This window comes from Crotalus tigris, unplaced genomic scaffold, assembly GCF_016545835.1.
Source record: "Crotalus tigris isolate CLP2741 ecotype Arizona unplaced genomic scaffold, ASM1654583v1 scf7180000017765.3138416, whole genome shotgun sequence".
In the NCBI taxonomy this organism is placed as follows: Eukaryota; Metazoa; Chordata; class Lepidosauria; order Squamata; family Viperidae; genus Crotalus; species Crotalus tigris.
The window spans coordinates 296,466-315,565 of NW_024096620.1; positions in this window are offsets into that span (position 1 = coordinate 296,466).

Below are 19,100 nucleotides of genomic sequence, written 5' to 3' on the forward strand. Positions count from 1 at the left end.
ACCATTCAGAGCAAGAATGCTAAGGTTTCCATGATTTTTGAATGGTCCAATTCAGGTGCTTAGCAGTGAATAAAAGAGGATGGTAATGCCAAAAAAGGTCTCTTATCACAGAGTAATAGAAATCAAATGATTTCTGTTCAGATACAGAATTCATAATTCTACATTCAGTTTCAATGCTTGACACCCCTACGTAGGACTGTAAATGCCCTGTCTAAAACCATGTAAGGTTTCTGGTAATCTAAGATCACATATTAGCATACTTGTGAGTCAGTTGAAAAAACATGGTTAAGAAAACACCATAGCTTGATGCAATAGTTAAACTGAAGGAGGGTGGCGTATTCTGAACTGGGATGCACCAGTGATCTGACTAAATAGAAAAAGCTTTTCTTAGAGTTTTGAAAGTAGAATTTGTGACCTTTTGCTATAGAACTTTTATATTCTCAAACTGCAGCCAAAACAATGTTTTATGCTGGACAGTTGCAAAGCATTCAAATGTATCATCATTCTGCTGTTGCAGCAGGTTGTCACAAACTAAAGTCAAATCTTATTGGCAGTTTTTAACTGTGGCATTAAAACTTTTTAAGTTCCTAGCTAAGAAATCAATGGAAGCATAATTAACTCTGATTTACGTTTTAAAGACATTTGTATTCTTGTATTAAGGACATGTTTCATTATGTTATCTACAGAAGTGTCAATTCATTCTCCAGCAGATCGTGCAAAGTGTCTTGCTAATTTCCCCTTTTCTATAGTTATAAACTGAGAGTGTATTGGTGCAATGCATCATTGTAGATTTGAAAGAAATTGCTTGCTAATTTCTTCCACGAGCATGTTTGCAGGCTTGCAGACTGACTGAACTGAAAAATTCCTAATCAAAACTGAAAATGTAATAACACTGTAATGAGATTATACATGTATTTCACAAAGAAAGCTTGAGGCTTGGCAACAAAAAGGATGTGTTAGAAACAATTCACATTTGGTTTTTAAATGACAAACTGAGATCTATATTTTTATTAGAATTTCTGTAAGAAATAGATATCTTGTTACATATTCCTCCAGTTGACAAATTCTGGAACAGCTCTATCATATATTATTTTCCTTAGATCAGAAATAAACAGAAATAAATGTATCCTTTTTTTGTTTGTTTGTGGATATACAATGGAACTTGCAACAAACTATTACCAAGCAGAGAGCTTCCAGTATAGAGGTTTAGTTATAGCAAAAGGCCACAAGTTCTGCTTTATTTTCCCTTTCTTCACTCCCAGTTTTCCATATTTCCTTCCAAGAAGATCAGCTATAATTCCACAGTCAGTATGTCAAGTCCTCATTGAGTTGTTGTTTTAGGTGTTTTTATTTATTCATCCGTGTGTTTGTATATGTGTATAAGAATGAGAGAGCCAGTATGTAGTGGTTAAGGTCAGTGGTGGGATTCAGCTAGTTTGCACCAGTTCAGTAGAACTGGTAGCTAATTTTTTGTTGCCCAGGCCCAGAATGGACTTCCGGAAGGGGCATCCACACAGAGAACCGGTTGTTCACATATTTGAATCCCACCACTAGTTAAGGTGCTCATCAGAGCCAGTTTCTAGTCTTCTTTTAGACATGAAAGCTGGCTGGTTCAATCACTTTATCTTAGTTCCAAGAGTCCCAACAGCAACCACAGTACTGGCCAATCCACAATGAGCCAACATTATATATTATGGAAGGTATAAATTATGAATCATTTTACAGTGTCTGCAAATATTGGGATTTCATTCTTATATGTGGCTGCTGCTTTTGTAATTCATTGGAAAGCCCCAATTTAAGTAGAAGTTTTAAGAATAGATCTAAAAGGGCATGAGAAAACTATCAGACTATGTTGACAGTTAGGCTATGATCATACTGTGCCATGGCATATTGAAAAAGCTCAAAACAAGTCAAGGTCCATTCTGCATATAAACAAAACATTCATAGGTTTTTTCATTTCCTAATTTGTGCTCTTTTTATCTGGTCTTGCTTGCAACTTAATGGGTTTGAGCAGAAATACAAACTAGAAGCTTGGTTATGACCAGGGCATCTAGGCAGCTGCAGGCTTCAATAAAGTCATTTATTGCTCTGCTCTGCCCATGACAAATGGTCCATAATGGCTGGTAAGGCTCTATCCCAAACTTTCTGCAAGGCAGCCACCCACAGTTAGTGCAACACAGTCCCACAAACTAAAGCCAATAGTCACAACAAATGATTCACAAGGCAGGGAGGAAGTCCATAGTCCAAAAACAAAATTCAGGTTCACAAGGCAAGGTCCGTAAGTCATAAAAGAGGTTCAAGATCCACAAGGCAAGGTTCAGTGTCCACAGGGCAGGAAGACAATCCAAAGCAGAGTTTTTCCAAGGCTGCGGAAGTGTGTACCAAAGCAAAACAATTGTCCCAATGAAGACACCCTCTCCCGGTCTCTGATCAATCCAGTGTTCCTTGTGAGGAGGGGCAGGACGGCTTCCTCACCAGCAGTCTCACAGACCTCCTTTGAGATTCTCTCTGCTCCACTCTCTGTGCTCTTAGATTGAGTGGGGGAGGCAGCTGTTCCTCATCAGAGGGGATCTGCTGCCTCTCATCACCACTGCCTGTCTGCAGCTGATCCTCCCATGTTTGTGAGGGCAGGCAGCTCCCTGTTTGGTTGACCATTTCCCCTAGTGTCAGAGGGGCCTAGGACAGCATTGCCCTTGGCCCCTGGACCCTCCAGACATCCTAGGGGAGACATGCCATCCCCATCAGAAGGTCCTGGTTCCAACTCCCCTCTTCCTCTGAACCGGAATCTAATGGGACCATGACAAAGTTTAGCTGGGGCACTGTGTAGACTTATATCAGGAATAAGCATGAAACAATAAGCAAGCCATACATCATATCACACTATACCAGATAAAGTGGAACATTTATCTTCAGTCTCGCACTACCAGGTGGAACAAAATCAATACAAAGCAGGGCTTCCGAACCTCACTTATCCTAGGATGCCAGAAGGCTATCATGATTGGTGGTGCTGAATAGAGCTGAGGACACCCAACAGGATACCCAAAGCCATCTCATTCCCAACTATAAGTCCAGATGTCCAGCAAAAGATGGCGAACTGAACAGTGAGTTTTATTTTAGTAGTTTTAATCAATTGTTTTTAAAATGAAAAACAAGGACTTACTTTTGATAAGCTTACCTGTGATCTGGTTGCCTTTTAGCCCCATCATTGTCTTCATAAGATAAGTTGCAATATCAACAATTCATTGTCAGCCCTTGGAAAATGTTCAGAATGGGAAACATAATCCATAGATTAAGTTTAGCTTTAAGAATAATAGATTCACTTACAGGATTTCAGTACTGTGCTAATAGCTTATGAAGTTGCTAAGGCAGAGCTGCCCATATCTTTTCCCAGCCATTCTGATACAATAACCTTCTGAATACTGACTGATAGCAACTGGCAAGGTCAAAGCAGTTGGCAATTGGAGCTATTTACGTGCTTTCCTCCATACACATCACCTCCCTTGATAGAGATGCACATATTCTCCAATGTGAGACTTTCCCCCATATTTTATTGCTGCAGGATAAAGAGAAGAGGAGAAGTACTATCTTTGGCATAGCTTGATTCTAACAAAAATTCCTGCCTCTTCTTGACTTATGAATGTGTAGCTCTCGATGGCATAGGCAGTTTCAAAATGAAGGATCCAATGGTGATTCATATAAGGTATTTTCCTATCCTTAAAGATACTAGGGGGCTATGCTTAGATAGATAGATAGATAGATAGATAGATAGATAGATAGATAGATAGATAACCTTTATTGTCATTTTTTACTGTGAGCACACTGGCTCACAATTAAAAATGAAATTCTGTTGCCTGCTCTTAAAGACATATATATCTACTCAAACACATAATAACACCAGTGGTGGGATTCAAATATGTGTACAACCGGTTCTCTGTGTGGATTCTACTTCCAGAAGTCCATTCTGGGCCTGGGCAACAAAAATTAGCTACCAGTTCTGCTGAACTGGTGCGAACTGGCTGAATCCCACTACTGCATAACACGCACATACACATGCTATATACTTACATGTATGTTTGTAAAAAGGAAGACATACTGATCTCCAGGACATAAAATTTATTTCACACTAAGCTTTCGTTAGCCACTGCTAACATTATCAAAGAGTAAGTCAACATTGGAGAGACATTGTTTTTATAGCTCTTTAACTACCAATAATTTAGCCATCGAGGGTGTAATAGGTCCGTCGGTTCGTCGCCTGCATATAATTGGACACATCACATCCGGCTCAGTTGTATTAGTTGATATATGCATAGCTCTCATTGCCCTGCTTCCTGCTGCCTGCCTCCCAAGCTGCACGCACTCATCCCATGATGTAGACTGTCAGGCACTGTCCCGCAATTGCTCCCCCTATTACGGTCCGGTGTGTTAATTTGTTTTAATCTCATGGTTGGTCACGATCTCTGGGACATAAAATTTATTTCGCATTAAGATTTTGTTAGCCTATTAATAAAAAATCAAGAATCCAGTTGCCCAAAGCAGTATTAAAGCCTAGTTTGTCTACTAGATGCTGAGGAATCCTCGCAGGGGTGCTATTTGATGCCTTGTTAGGTTATCAATGTAAAGAGAAGAACACATTTTTAATGATAGAGGTTACTTATCAATAATAAAGATCATTAATGTTTTGCAGAGAAGAATTTATAAGGTTTTGGGAATGTTTGAAAATTCTCTTTGTATGTCATGTAGCTTTATAGCGGATGAAGAATTATTAAATTTGTTCATAGTTGTAATGATGAAAAGCAAAAGTGATATATTTTTAAATACTTTTCTCTTTTTCTTATTTTTTCTTCTCTCCTTTTTTTCTTTTATTCTCTATTTAATTTCCCTTTCCTTTTTGGGTCTGGTTTGTCTTGTCTTTTATGATTATTATTTTTAAATCAATAAAATTATTTTATGTGTAGAAATACATATATATACCCAATATAGATATAGGATTTCCTGATGGCATCCTGACAGCATCTACATTTTCTATTTTTCACTGTTGCCAAATGCTGTCCATGGTTCTCAGGATAACAGACCTTTTAAATTGCTTGTGCAGCATCTAAATTAAAAACCTGAGCCAAAAGAGAGAAAAGGGAATTGTGATCAATGTAGGTAAGTATAAAACGCATCCTTCTTCAGGTGGCTGAAGTATAATCATTTGGAGATTTCTTTCAATAATATAATATAATGAAAGACAGACAAGGAAATAAAAATTGCAGGAATTTCCCTAGGGATAACACCCAACCCCAAGTTCTAAAAAACAAAAGTGTTTATTGTTTCCAGCCTGTAAAATGGCAGGCAATATTTTCTTTTAATGAATAAATAAAAATACTTACTTGAAGTTTGTTCAGGATTTTTCAACTGGCCTAAAAAAAGTAACCAGATTTGGGGGATGCTCAGTCCTCCATAGGTTGTTGATTTTCAGATATCATCAGCCTCAGCCAAGAATGCAGTGGTCATGGAAGATGGGACTTGTCTTCCTGCATTTTCCAAGAGGTGGTGGTGGTGGTGGCAGAGATTCCTCTCTCTTGCTGCATGAGAATTTGATATGCAATTGAAGCTTTTCATGGGGCAGAGCTTTTAATTTTTTTTTTTTTAGGGACTGCTTTCTGTCTAGTCCAGGGGTAGGCAACTTTGGCTCTTTTATGACTCGTGGACTTCAACTCCCAGAATTCCTGAGCCAGCTATGCTGGCTCAGGAATTCTGGGAGTTGAAGTCCACGAGTCATAAAAGAGCCAAGGTTGCCTACCCCTGGTCTAGTCAATGACTGATCTAGATCAGTATGATTTTTCTCCAGAATTCAGGTGGCAACTTGGAGATCCTGTGGACTGAAGTTGGGATTTTTTGGATTGAAAGCAAGAGCTTAATTGGCAAACTACTTTTCTCCCATCAAACTCTTAAGCTGTGTTCACATCTTGAGTGAAGGCATGAATTAATTTATCATGTTTACTGAATTTAGCCACAGTTGGCTAAGTTCCCAAAACATGCAAGGCCAAAACCAAATGATTTTATGCGTTAACATAATGAGTGAACCTTCAGGTCCAGCTGAGTCAGAAAACAAGCAAATACCAACGCCTATTTCTGCTTTAAAAAGTAAGTAGTGATAGAGTTCGGGCAATGTGAAGTGTAAATTGTAGTGAAATACATAAAACAGAAAAGCTCTAGCAGTGGCTGTAGTTTTTTGGGGAGGGGGGGGCGGCGGTTACCTTTTAGGTACTGTAGTTCTTTCAATAACCACCAATATTCCAGAAATAATACTTGACCAATTGACTGATAGATTGGTTACTAATGCAGTTGAGTTACCAAAGTGGGAAAGACTGGGATTTTCTGTTTGAGATGGAAAGCAAGGGATGTACTAAAGAAACAATGGTTAGGGGTAAAAGTGGGCTTACACATATTCATAACAAATATATTTTATAAAGTGGCTGTGGGCAAATCACTTCTATTGCTTGGTGGTTTGCACCATTATGGTAGCCCTGGGGATTTCAGAATAGGTTGCTCTGGGAATAGTCCGCCGTGTTGCCAGTTGCCATCTTGGTCATGCACGAAGGCAGAACTGAGCTTCAGTTGGTAGGATTTTCTTTGGAGTGGAAGATCTCATTTTGCTGAATTTTCTTCCTGCCAATAGTTTGCTAATGTTATAGGCCATTTTAGAAGGTCTTTTAATTACAATTTTCATCATTAATGCTGGCTCTTTAGTTTCTTACACATATTTTAATGACTGATAATTTTAAGAGTCATAGCTTTCATATAATTTTGCTTTGCAAGAAAACTGCTACAGAAGCAAAGAAAGAAATGCTTAGAATAAGGGATCAATTCTGTTGGGGCTTTGGAATAAGGTGCTGGGTGTTTTTGTGACCCTAGAAACCTCAATTATGAGCCACTTGATAATGAACATGGATGCATTCATTGGCTTGCTTCAGACTTAAGCTCTCCATGAAGCAATATCTTCTGCAGTTTCAGGTAGCAGTTGAAACAATTCTAACTGGACTTTCAACTTTGCATTTGGTGACACAGCTTAAAGTTGATGTTTCTGTCTTTGCTGGTTGGTGGGTTCCTCTTCTTATACTAACTTTCATTTTATGAGATCTGGTGTATATCTCTTTTCTCTTTGGGCTATTTTGTTTTAAAAGTATAAGATTTTCTTTTACCCTTGCAGCTGATAACTCATAGACCTAGTAGTTAATGTCTTTTTGTTCTTGTAATGCAGACTAAGAGCCTAAGCATCTGTTAGTTACATCTGGGGCTAACTTTGACATATCATTCCTTCTAGTTTACTTCCTGTCTTGATTATCAGTTAATCTAAATAAAATCTGTTTGGATTTTACCAAATATGCCTGCTGTAGGTAATTTTCACTATCCAGATGAAGTCATTTTTATTATGTATCTTTTTCCATGATGTATTCATAGATGTTGAGACTCTAGAAAGAGTAGAGAAGAGAAAAGAGAAGAGCAACAAAGATGATTAGGGGACTGGAGGCTAAAACATATAAGGAACGGTTGCTGGAATTGGGTATGTCTAGTTTAATGAAGAGAAGGATGAGGGGGGACATGATAGCAGTGTTCCAATATCTCAATGTTCTGCCACATAGAAGAATAGCTTTGGAGAATAGCTTGGGAGAAGCTATTCTCCAAAGTGCCTGAAGGCAGGACAAGAAGCAACGGATGGAAACTAATCAAGGAGAGAAGCAACCTAGAACTAAGGAGAAACTTCCTGACAGTTAGAACAATTAACCAGTGGAACAACCTGCCTCCAGAAGGGGTGAATGCTCCAACACTGAAAGTTTTTTTTTTTACAAATTTTATTAAATGTACATTTTAAAAACAAAAATGGACATGATTCAACTTCCCTGGCTTCAACAGTGCTATTAGTCTTACCTTATGTTACAGAAAGAAAAACAGAAACTTAAAATATATTCTATAACAGGACAGGGTATAACAAACTGTGTGTATAACATCTGTAAATTTTTTGATAAACCATCTTTCAGTCATCAACATTGTATTTACATATCTTTCAACACTGAAAGTTTTTAAGAAGAGACTGGACAGCCATTTGTCTGAAATGGTATAAGGTTTCCTGCCTGAGCAGGGGGTTGGACTAGATGACCTCCAAAGTCCCTTCCAACTTTTTATTATTATTATTATTATTATTATTATTATTATTATTATTATTATTATTATTATTACAATGTACTTATGTTTCTGTGTTTCTATTTCTTCTGGAATGATGGCAGATAACAAGTGGAAAGTGAAACTTTCCAGTGTCTTTTTAAAGTCATGTTCTGTTCATCAAAAGAAAGAATACATTTTTCCTTTTTCTGATAGACACATCCCTTATTAGTTTTCAACTGATCACAAACATTTCCATGTCACAATCATATGTAACTGAGGGATGGGAAGCTGTAACCCGAATATGACATTTTTAATAAAGTTGTATGGTCTATGAACTCCATTGATGATTGTGGATTTTTGGGAAATGCAATATAGACAACCTTTTGAGACTCAGTCAGTTTTTCTTCTCTAACTTGAGATGTTTTCTCAGACTATATATCTTTTATCTGCAAGTACTTGTATTTGTAACAAGGGAAGTAAATGTCACGTTTCAAAAAACATATGATTTTTTTTCTGCAATGTTAAATGGTATAGTTTTAAAACGGTGATTGCCATTGGTTTATTATTGTTTCAATAAATTAGGTACTCTCACAACAACTTGCTGCATAGCAACCTCTCTACCTGAGCTGCTGGAGGTCATCTCAGAGTTGGCAGTGAAGTTCTCCAGATTTGTGGTGCTGGAGGACTTCAATCTGCCATCCCTGGTTTTTGCCTTGGAAGTAGCCTGTGGGCCTATCACAAATAATTTCTGGCTCCAATCAGGACAGTGATCACATGCAATCTATGGTTTCTTGTGGAAGCAATGCCAATATACTCTGGTATGTCTTACTCCCCCCCCCCAATCATTGTCATATCACATTCTGTGTCCTTGAGATTCTTATATGTTGCCGCCCTCTGCAGGGAAGCCAGACCCATTTGAGCGCTGGTGACTAATGGATCTAAATGTGTTCTAAAGGGAACTGGGGGATATCGTGGGGACTTTGCTGGACAGTCCTGCCAAAGCTCTGCTTATGTCCTGTCACTGAAGGGCACAGAAACTTTAGACAGGACTGCACCTGTGCAGCATCTCTTGATCCATTGCTTCCAACAATCCCTGTGTTTTATGGAGGAGTTGTGGGATCTGAAAATGGTTAAGAGACACTTAGAACACTACTGGAGGAAAACAATGGATGTATCTGACTGGACAAGACTTAGAGCTACTCTTAATGCCTCCTTTGGCAGTAAGTGGAAAGTAAGAGCAGCAAAACACCATTATTTCTCTATCCTTGTTTCATCTGTAGAGTGTTGCCTGGTGGCCCTGTTCAGGATCACCTGGTCCCTCCTGGGACAGGAGGGCTGGATGATCATCTTTAGGGCTGTTCAGAGGAATTTAGGAGCACTCACAAAGTAGTTCAGATTCATTTCCAATTGGAACCCATACCTGGGGAAAGGTCTGACCTGGTTATCTTGAAACAATTTGTCCCTATTGGACCTGATGAAGTGGACAGAGTCCTCAGTGCTTTCAGTGCAGCCTCCTGTCAATTAGATCTTTGTCCCTCCTGGGTGATGAAACCTGTAGGATGGTGACTGCCAGGTGGATTAAGGGACAGGTAAATTCTTCACTGCAGGAAGGGACATTTCAAGGAAGCCCTGGTTTGCCCTTCTTCAAAAAAATATTTCTTGATCCCACCTGATTGGACAATTTTTTGTCCAATCTCCCACCTTTCCTATTTATCTAAATCAGTGGTTCTCAACCTTTCTAATGCCGCGACCCCATAATACAGTTCCCCATGTTGTGGTGACCCCCAACCACTTATACATCACTGGGTGCCAGGGGCGTGGCCAAAGAAAAGGGGGAAAAAATGGCGGACAGCCTTGTTTGGCGACCCCCGTGAAATGGTCATTCGACCCCAAATGGGGTCCCGACCCACAGGTTGAGAACCACTGATCTAAATAAATTTTCTGAAACTGCAGCTAATGGAAATAATTATTTATATTTAATTCCCATAGTTTGCTATTTACAAAGTTCTGCTGGTTTACTGGAGGACAGAGGTGGAGAGACTGGATTTTCTTTCACTTCTTGAAAACTGGGAGGAAAATTACTACATTAGGCATTCTATGCAAACCAGGAAGACTGCTAATATGTCTCCTAAGATTTCTAGGGGTTTTCAGGATGGATCTTTTGTGGTGGCATAGAATCAAGATCAGTATTAGTACCGGTTTATAAAACCCTAGTAAGAGCACATCTGGAATGCTGCAACCAATTGGGTTTGGCTAGTCTAAAGAAAAGAAGAAACGGGGGCAACATGATAGCAGTATTCCATCACTGGAGGTTTTTAAGAAGAGACTAGAGACAGTCACTTGTCTGAAGCGGTATAGGTTCTCCTGCTCGAGCAGGGGGCTGGACTAGAAGAACTCCAAGGTCTCTTCCAGCTCTATTCTATTCTAAATTTTGATCTGTCCCTCAATCACTTCTCGGCAGGAGGGGATAGAATGATTCTATAAATAGCTATTTTGTTCCACAACTTGCTAGCCAATCAGGACTAACGATGCTGCGAAGCAGGAAGAGCTCATTGCTATAGATATATTAACCCTGGAATTTCTCCAAATCCTCCAATAGTTGGACCCAAATGCTGTCTTTTTTCTTTATCAGTCGGAAAATACATCTCCCACTAAGCAGTTTTGAAAATACCAGGAAATCGAGAGAAATAGCAATGAATTAGTTAGTAGCAAAATTACATATTGTTGGTTATTTGTAGCTAAATATAACTATATAACAATCTAATCACTGGGATCCTGTGTATAATGTATTCCCAATTTTTTCAGAAAGGTGTTTGCTGATAAGATAATTTTATAGATTCTTGTCTCTCCTCCCCCCAAAGTGACCATTTAAATTATATTGTAGGACAAACCCCCCCTTTCTTTGATGATTATGAATTTAAATTTGTAATTGCTCAAGAAAAATAACGTGAGCCATTTGTTCTGGGTGTTTCTAGCCAATGTCCTAAGCCCGATATTTTTTCTTGTAGCTTCATGTGCACAAATTCATTGCCTTCATTTGCTAATAGTATAAAACACACAGCCCTCTGTGTCCAGGTGGTGAAATTTCAAATTGTAAGAATATTGGATGAATAACATTTTTGTAGGCACTCAAACATGCTGTAGGTCAGACTTTCATCAGAGGATTGTCTTCAGTGGTAAAAGGTTGAGTTTTTTAGTATCTCCTTGGACTACATCATAGAATACTCTTCTATATATAGAATCATTTGGGCTGATGCTAGTTTTCTTGTTTTCTTTGGGATATGATATTGTACTTATGGTGCAGGATAGCTAAAGACAGCTATAAGCATGCAGAGCCTCTTTGTGCATACCTCTGTATAAAATTCTTCTCTTCTAAATAATTAAAGCAAAGAATTGGAAGGGGTCACTAGGCCTTAAATGAAATAATGGTATCCAACAAATATTTTCAGCAAAAAGAGCATGCCAAGCATCTAGACAATTGGTTTCATTATCAATCTGCCCTTACCATTGAGACAGCTCCAATATATTTATATTGTAACTTCCAAAAAACCTTTAAAATTAGAGCTGTGTTTTCCAAACTCCAGCCTGTATAATTTGTGGACTATCCAGGTGAATCTAGATCAACAGTCTGCTAGAGCAGAGGTCCTCAATTCCCGGGCTGCAGATTTGTGCATGCGTAGGATTAGGTTGCACATATGAAACCATTCCCTCCCCGCCCTGCAGTTCTGCCAGGCTGCAGAGCAAAAAGGTTGGGGATTGCTGTCGTTGAGTACTTCAGGCAGAGATTCCTAAACCCACTTGTGAACTATGTTTAATTTGATGGGTCACAAAATGTCCAGGGCAGTCTTAAAAAAAGGACCATATTAAAGTTTTACAATACTTCTAAATTTCACCCATTACATTCTCTTGCCCCCTCCACCTTTTTTTTTAAAAATCACCCACTCTATTTTAATATGTTCAAAAATTAACTTTTTTTCTGACCTTGCAATGGTTGTGAACTGCTTTCTCTATGTTCTGCTTGGTATATTTCTCTCCTCCCCTCTTTCTCCCATTACTGCTGTGCTAATCTGATGGATGTCCTATATAATTCCATTTAGCATGTTCTTTCGGGTTTGATTCTATTTTTCCTTTGAAATCCTAGGCATTTTAGTCAGTATGAAAGTGCTATTATCTGTAGGACAAAGATATGCCCTACCAAGTGTCCTTTGTTATAAGTAGAAAGTTTCTCCCAAATGGGATGTCTTGGTAGGTGCCGAGATGTCATAACTTGTTCCATGTGGAAGCTTGTGTTTAAAAAAAACCTCTGCCCAACTTTAGCTAATAATTTTGAACAGAGACAGTAGTGTAATTAACATATGTAAGTTGCTGGAGGTGAATGAAGAGATGTAGAACAGAGTAGAGTAGAGTAGAGTAGAGTAGAGTAGAGTAGAGTAGGAGCTGGAAGGGACCTCAGAGGTCTTCTATTCCAGCCCCCTGCTTGAGCAGGAGAACCTATACCATTTCAGACAAGTGACTGTCTAATCTTTTCTTTAAAACCTCTAGTGATGGAGCACCCACAATTTCTGAAGGAAAGCTATTTAATTGTCCTCGCTGTTAGGAAGTTTCTCTTTAATTCCAAGTTGCTTCACACTTTAGTTAGTTTCCAACCATTGTTTCTTGTCCTGCCCTCTGATGCTTTGGAGAATAGTTTGATGCCCTCTTCTTGTGGCAGCCCCTTAAATACTGGGATACTGCTATCATGTCACCCCTGTTTCTTCTTTTGTTTAGACTAGCCAAACCCAATTCCTGCAGCTGTTCTTCATACTGTATATTTTAGTCTCCAGGCCTTTGATCATTTTAGTTGCTCTTCTCTGAACTTTTCCCAAGGTCTCAACATCTTTTTTGTAGCATGATGATCAAAATTGGTTGCAGTATTCCAGGTGTGGTCTTACTACGGTTTTATAAAGTGGTACTAATACTTCACATGATGTTGATTTTATGCCTCTGTTTATACAACCCAGGATTGTATTAGCTTTTTTGGCTGTTGCTGCACACTGCTGGCTCATAGTCAAGTGATTGTCCACTAGGACTCAAAGATCCCTCTCACAGTTGCTGTTTTTGAGCCAGGTCTCGCCTAATCTGTACTTGTACCTTTGATTTTTCCTGCCTAAGTGTAAAACTTTGCTTTTCTCCACATTAAAACACATTTTGTTGGATAGGGCCCATTGTTCAAGTTGGTCAAGATCTTTTTGGATCCTGAGCTTGTCTTCTGGGGTATTGGCTATTCTTGCCAGTTTAGTGTCATCTGCAAATTTGATGAGTTCCCCTTCTATTCCCTCATCTAAGTCATTAATGAAGATATTGAAGAGTACTGGGCCTAAGACAGAGCCTTGTGGTACCCCACTGCTTACCATGTGGATGTAGTATGGTTTCTCAGTCAGCTACAGATCCATCTGATGGTGTTGTCTATCCCACCTTTTTCTAGCTTACTAAGCAGCAGGTTGTGGTCTATTTTATCAAATGCCTTACTGAAATCTAAGTATACTATGTCCACAGAGTTTCGCTGGTCTACCAATTTAGTCACTTTATCAAAGAATGAAATAAGATTGATTTGGTATGATCTGTTTTTGACAAACCCATGCTGGCTACTGGTTATAACTTTATTTGCTTCTAGTTGTTTGCATATCTGTTTTTTGATTATCTTTTCCAGGATCTTCCCAGGCCTCTCAGCTAGTTTTTATTATGTCACTAATTCTAAGTGTAGTAAGCCAACATATCTTCCTATTCATTCTCTCAAACAAGGTCTTGGATTTTTATCCCCAAATCATATCATTACCACACTACAAAACCAGGACTATGTTTTGAAATGAGCAATTCCAAAGAACTAAAAATGGGTTTGCTTACTACTGTATGAACCCATACACTGACTAAAGGCTATTTATACCTTGGTGGAATATTGTTCTTATGCAGTGCTATCACTTACTTCAAAATCAAATCAATGGAATCTTTAAACCCATTTTTCTTTTATGAAAAATAAACCTTTACTGATTTTCTTCTACTGTGCTGGTAGCAGCTTACTTCAAGATGTGAGCAAAGAATGTCTAAACTTCTTCCCCATGTGAAAAATAGCAAGGTTCTGGCACTGTTTATGCCTTGCTTCTTCAATACTGTGCAAAGGCAATGAATTAACTGGTCTTACCTTCTTGATAACCAGCACCAAGGATATTACAATGAGCATCAAGGCATTAAAATGATAAGACTGCTTCTCAAAAAGAAGAATTTATTGAGTTCTGTTTCTATTTGGAAATTGCTTCTGGATATTTTGTTCAAAAGTGAAAAAATGAAACTTTTATTTTAGGTTTTGGTAATTAGGATTATTTATTATTATGGAAATGGCCTGGAATGTTTTCCAATGTAAAGCAAAAAGTTGAGGTTGTAATTTTTTTTTGTATCTTACTGCACTGAAAAAAGTCAGAAATCAATACTTTTTTCTATTTCTTTACTCTTTTCTCTTTTTTTCTCCCAGTTTTCTATATTATTTTGTATTTTTATAAAATTTATAATATAAAAAAGATAAACATCCTGTGATCTGGAGTTTGATAAGAGATTCTGTAGCCACCGAGCAAATAAGATTTAACCTCATTTCAATTACATTCCTCGGTACACTTCATTCAGATTTAATTATTAAACTTATTGATTAAATTTATATACTGCCTATCTCATATCCAGAATGTCTCTAGATACCAGTTCCATGGAAATTAATGTAACTCACTTCTAAATATTCTGGTTTAATCCTTTGGTAGTGAAAGATGAATTACTTCAGCCATTTAAGAAATGGAAGGAACTTCTTGAAACACAATTTCTGATATTGCTAGGATATGTGGAATTAGTTGCTATTCTTGCTTTTCATCTACATTTATTTATTTTATTTTATTCATAATTCAAAAAAAGGATAGGTGTGGAAGAATGCCCTTCCAAGATTATTATCTGGACAGATTCCATGTATTATATTTTTGAGAAAGGATGATAAACAAGAATACACTGGTCAGAGTAAGGAATATACGTAATGGGGAGCTCATTAGCTAAATCACTTCTCTGATGTAACAGCCATATCTAGAACAGATCCAGCTCCTTCCATCTCTTACCTTCCACAGAGATCTTACCAGCAAATTATATATGTATATGTACGTGTGTGTGTGTGTGTGTGTGTGTGTGTGTGTGTGTAATTATTATTACTAACTACACTCCAGCCTAAGAATAAAATTCAGGCTGGCATTTAGTAAATACTAAATATAGTATTAAACATTTAAATGCCAATATTGTATATAATGCAAAACTATCATTTTTAGTGAATAGGACATAAGTAAAGATCTTGGGCCTCAGATGGGGTTCTCAATGGTGAAAGAGACTAGGTGTGAAGCCCACCAAAGCTGTGGCAATTAAAGGCAGAAAGGAGAACAGAAAAAGGAGGAGAAGGTCACACAGCTATTTCTTCCCAATAGCAGCAAGTCTTAGTCCTATTAGGATCTTCCCTCTGATTCCTACTGTGTTGATAGAGTTTTACCATCTAGGCAGAGATAGCTGACTTGGGAGTAGGAGAAGAAGAGGAGAAGATGGTAGCCATAGAAGCCCTGGTAACTTTCCCTGCACGTGTTCTGTTTTTCTGCATCCCTTTTCTAAAGCAACCCCTATTGGGCTTGACACTTGAGTTGTAAAACTCCAGATGACCATTAGATATATCAGCAAACATATTTTTAAAATACTGCTACCATTTTCTAGTATCTAAATTTTTGTACCTCAGAGATGGCAGTTTTACTCCATAAGATCAGGAAGTTTGAGGGTAAGGGGCAAAGAATGGCTGGTAATGGAGAATACAGTGAAGGCTGCTGTCTTTCTGGAGCTTAAGCTAGATACCTCTTCTTTCTTCATTATATTTATACCACTGTGTGGGATGTGCAATAGCAGCATAAAGCTGCAAGTTTCATTGTGATGAATGTTTGTTAGGTTTACCAAGCCAGTTGCATAATCCAGTTTGTTGCTCCATAGAAAGTTAATTATTAAAAGTTAACTATTAACTTTCTTACTAGTTAATTATTACTTGCCTCTTTCTAGTTAATTATTACTTGCCTGCTTAATGAAGGTGAAGAACATATAGAAGGATCTACTATTAGTGATTATATAATTAGGAAAGATTTTGATAGGCATGGATGTGGTCATTCTTTTGGATTTCAAATATTTAAAATAAGGCATCCATTTATTGTAACTGACATAAAAGAAGATTCTGTTATTATAAGACAATAGGGGAACTCAGGCACTACACAAGTTATGTAGAAAGTAAACACAGGGCCAGTCATAAAGTACTCAAATGTCTATACACCAACGCACAGAGTATGAACAGCAAACAGGGTGAACTAGAAATTCAAGTTAATGAGGGCAGATATGATATTGTTGCCATTACGGAAACATGGTGGGATGAAACCCAGACATGGAACACACAACTAGAGGGATTTAAATTATTTAAAAGAAACAGACCAAATAAAAGAGGAGGTGGAGTTGCTCTCTATAGAAGAAATAACTACACCTCTACAGAAATAGAGCACAACAATGATAAAAACTGTCTTGAATGCATTTGGGTCAATATAAAAGGGGGGGAAATGACATTGCCATAGGTGTATACTACAGGCCACCCAACCAAACAAAGGAAATAGATGCACTTTTTGCTAGTCAGCTAACTAAGGTATGTAGGAAGCACATCACAATAGTAATGGGGGACTTTAACTACCCTGATATCAACTGGGAGACAAACTTTGCACCAAGTGGAAGATCAAACAGGTTCCTGGCAAACGTAGCAGACAACTTTGTTTCCCAAAAAGTAGAGAAGGGAACTAGGGGATTAGCTATTTTGGATCTAATTCTCACTAACAGAGATGAAATGATAGAAAGTGTTGAAGCCATAGGAACTCTGGGAGGAAGTGATCATGCAATATTGGAATTCAATATTATGGAAGCACAAGTAATAGAACGCAGTCAAACTAGAGTCTTGGACTTCAAGAGAGCTAATTTCAAGAAACTTAGAGAGGGCTTGGGAAGGATTCCATGGATGAGAATCCTCAAGGGGAAAACAACTCAAGAAGCTTGGGAAATTTTGAAAAATGAGATAATAAAAACCCAGTCTAGCATAATACCAACAAAGAGGAAAAATAACAGCTCTCAAAAGAAACCAGTATGGCTACATAAAGAACTCTCTGACAAATTGAAAGATAAAAAGGACAAGTATAGAAAGTGGAAAGAGGGCCACATAACTAAGTCAGAATATCAGCAAATAGCCCAAGCCTGCAAAGATGAAGTGAGGAAAGCCAAGGCTCAAAATGAACTAAGGCTTGCGACCAAAGTCAAAAATAACAAAAAAAGCTTCTTTCAACATGTAAAAAACAAGAAAAAAGTGAAGGACATGATTGGCCCATTAGTGGGTGAAAGTGGCAAGAAGGTGACAAGCAACAGGGAGAAAGCAGAACTATTTAACTTGTTTTTTGCATCTGTCTTTACACAAAGGGAAAAAACAGTCCAACCTATCAAAAATAGTGCCATAAAAAACAGAATAGAAACATAAGTTAAGATCAGCAAGAAAATGGTAAGTGAGCACCTGTCCAGCCTAGATGAGTTCAAATCACCAGGACCAGATGGATTACACCCCAAGGTTCTCAAGGAACTGGCAGATGTGATCTCAGAACCACTGAACTATATTTTTCAAAGATCCTGGAGCACAGGGGAACTACCAGAGGACTGGAAAAGAGCTGATGTAGATCCCATCTTCAAAAAAGGAAAAAAAATGGATCCAGGAAATTACAGACCTATCAGCCTGACTTCAATACCTGGGAAGATCCTGGAAAAAATAATCAAACAACGAATCAGTGAACACCTAGAGGCAAACAAAGTCATTACTAAAAGCCAACATGGGTTTGTCAAAAATAGATCATGCCAGACAAATCTTATTGCATTCTTTGACCAAGTGACAAAATTAGTGGATCAGAGGAATGCTGTGGACATAATTTACTTGGACTTCAGTAAGGCATTTGATAAAGTAGATCACAACCTACTACTTGACAAGATAGAAAAATGTGGGGTAGACAGCATCACCACCAGATGGATCCGTAGCTGGCTGACTGGCCGTACTCAGTGTGTGGTCCTCAATGGAACCGCATTTACATGGAGAGAAGTGTGTAAGGGGGAGGCCAGGGCTCTGTTCTGGGCCCAGTGCTCTTCAACATCTTCATCAACGATTTGGACGAGGGATAGATGGGGAACTCATCAAATTTGCAGACGACACCAAGCTGGCAGGAATAGCCAACACTCCAGAAGACAGGCTTAAGATACAGAAGGACTGGACAGACTTGAACACTGGGCACTATCTAACAAAATGAAATTCAATGGTGAAAAAGCAAGGTTCTACATTTAGGCAAGAAAAACCAAATGCACAGATATAGTATAGGGGGTACCTTTCTCAATAGTAGTAACTGTGAGAGGGACCTCGGAGTCCTAGTGGACAATCACCTAAATATGAGCCAGCAGTGTGCTGCAGCTGCCAAAAAGGCCAACACAGTGCTAGGCTGCATTAACAGAGGGATAGAATCAAGATCACGTGAAGTATTAATACTACTTTACAATGCCTTGGTAAGGCCACACTTGGAATACTGCATCCAGTTTTGGTCACCACGATGTAAAAAAGATGTTGAGACTCTAGAAAGAGTACAGAGAAGAGCAACAAAGATGATTAGGGGACTGGAGGCTAAAACATATAAGGAACGGTTGCTGAATTGGGTATGTCTAGTTTAATGAAAAGAAGGACGAGGGGGGACATGATAGCAGTCTTCCAATATCTCAGGGGCTGCCACAAAGAAGAGGGAGTCAAGCTATTTTCCAAAGCACCTGAAGGCAGGACAAGAAGCAATGGGTGGAAACTAATCAAGGAGAGA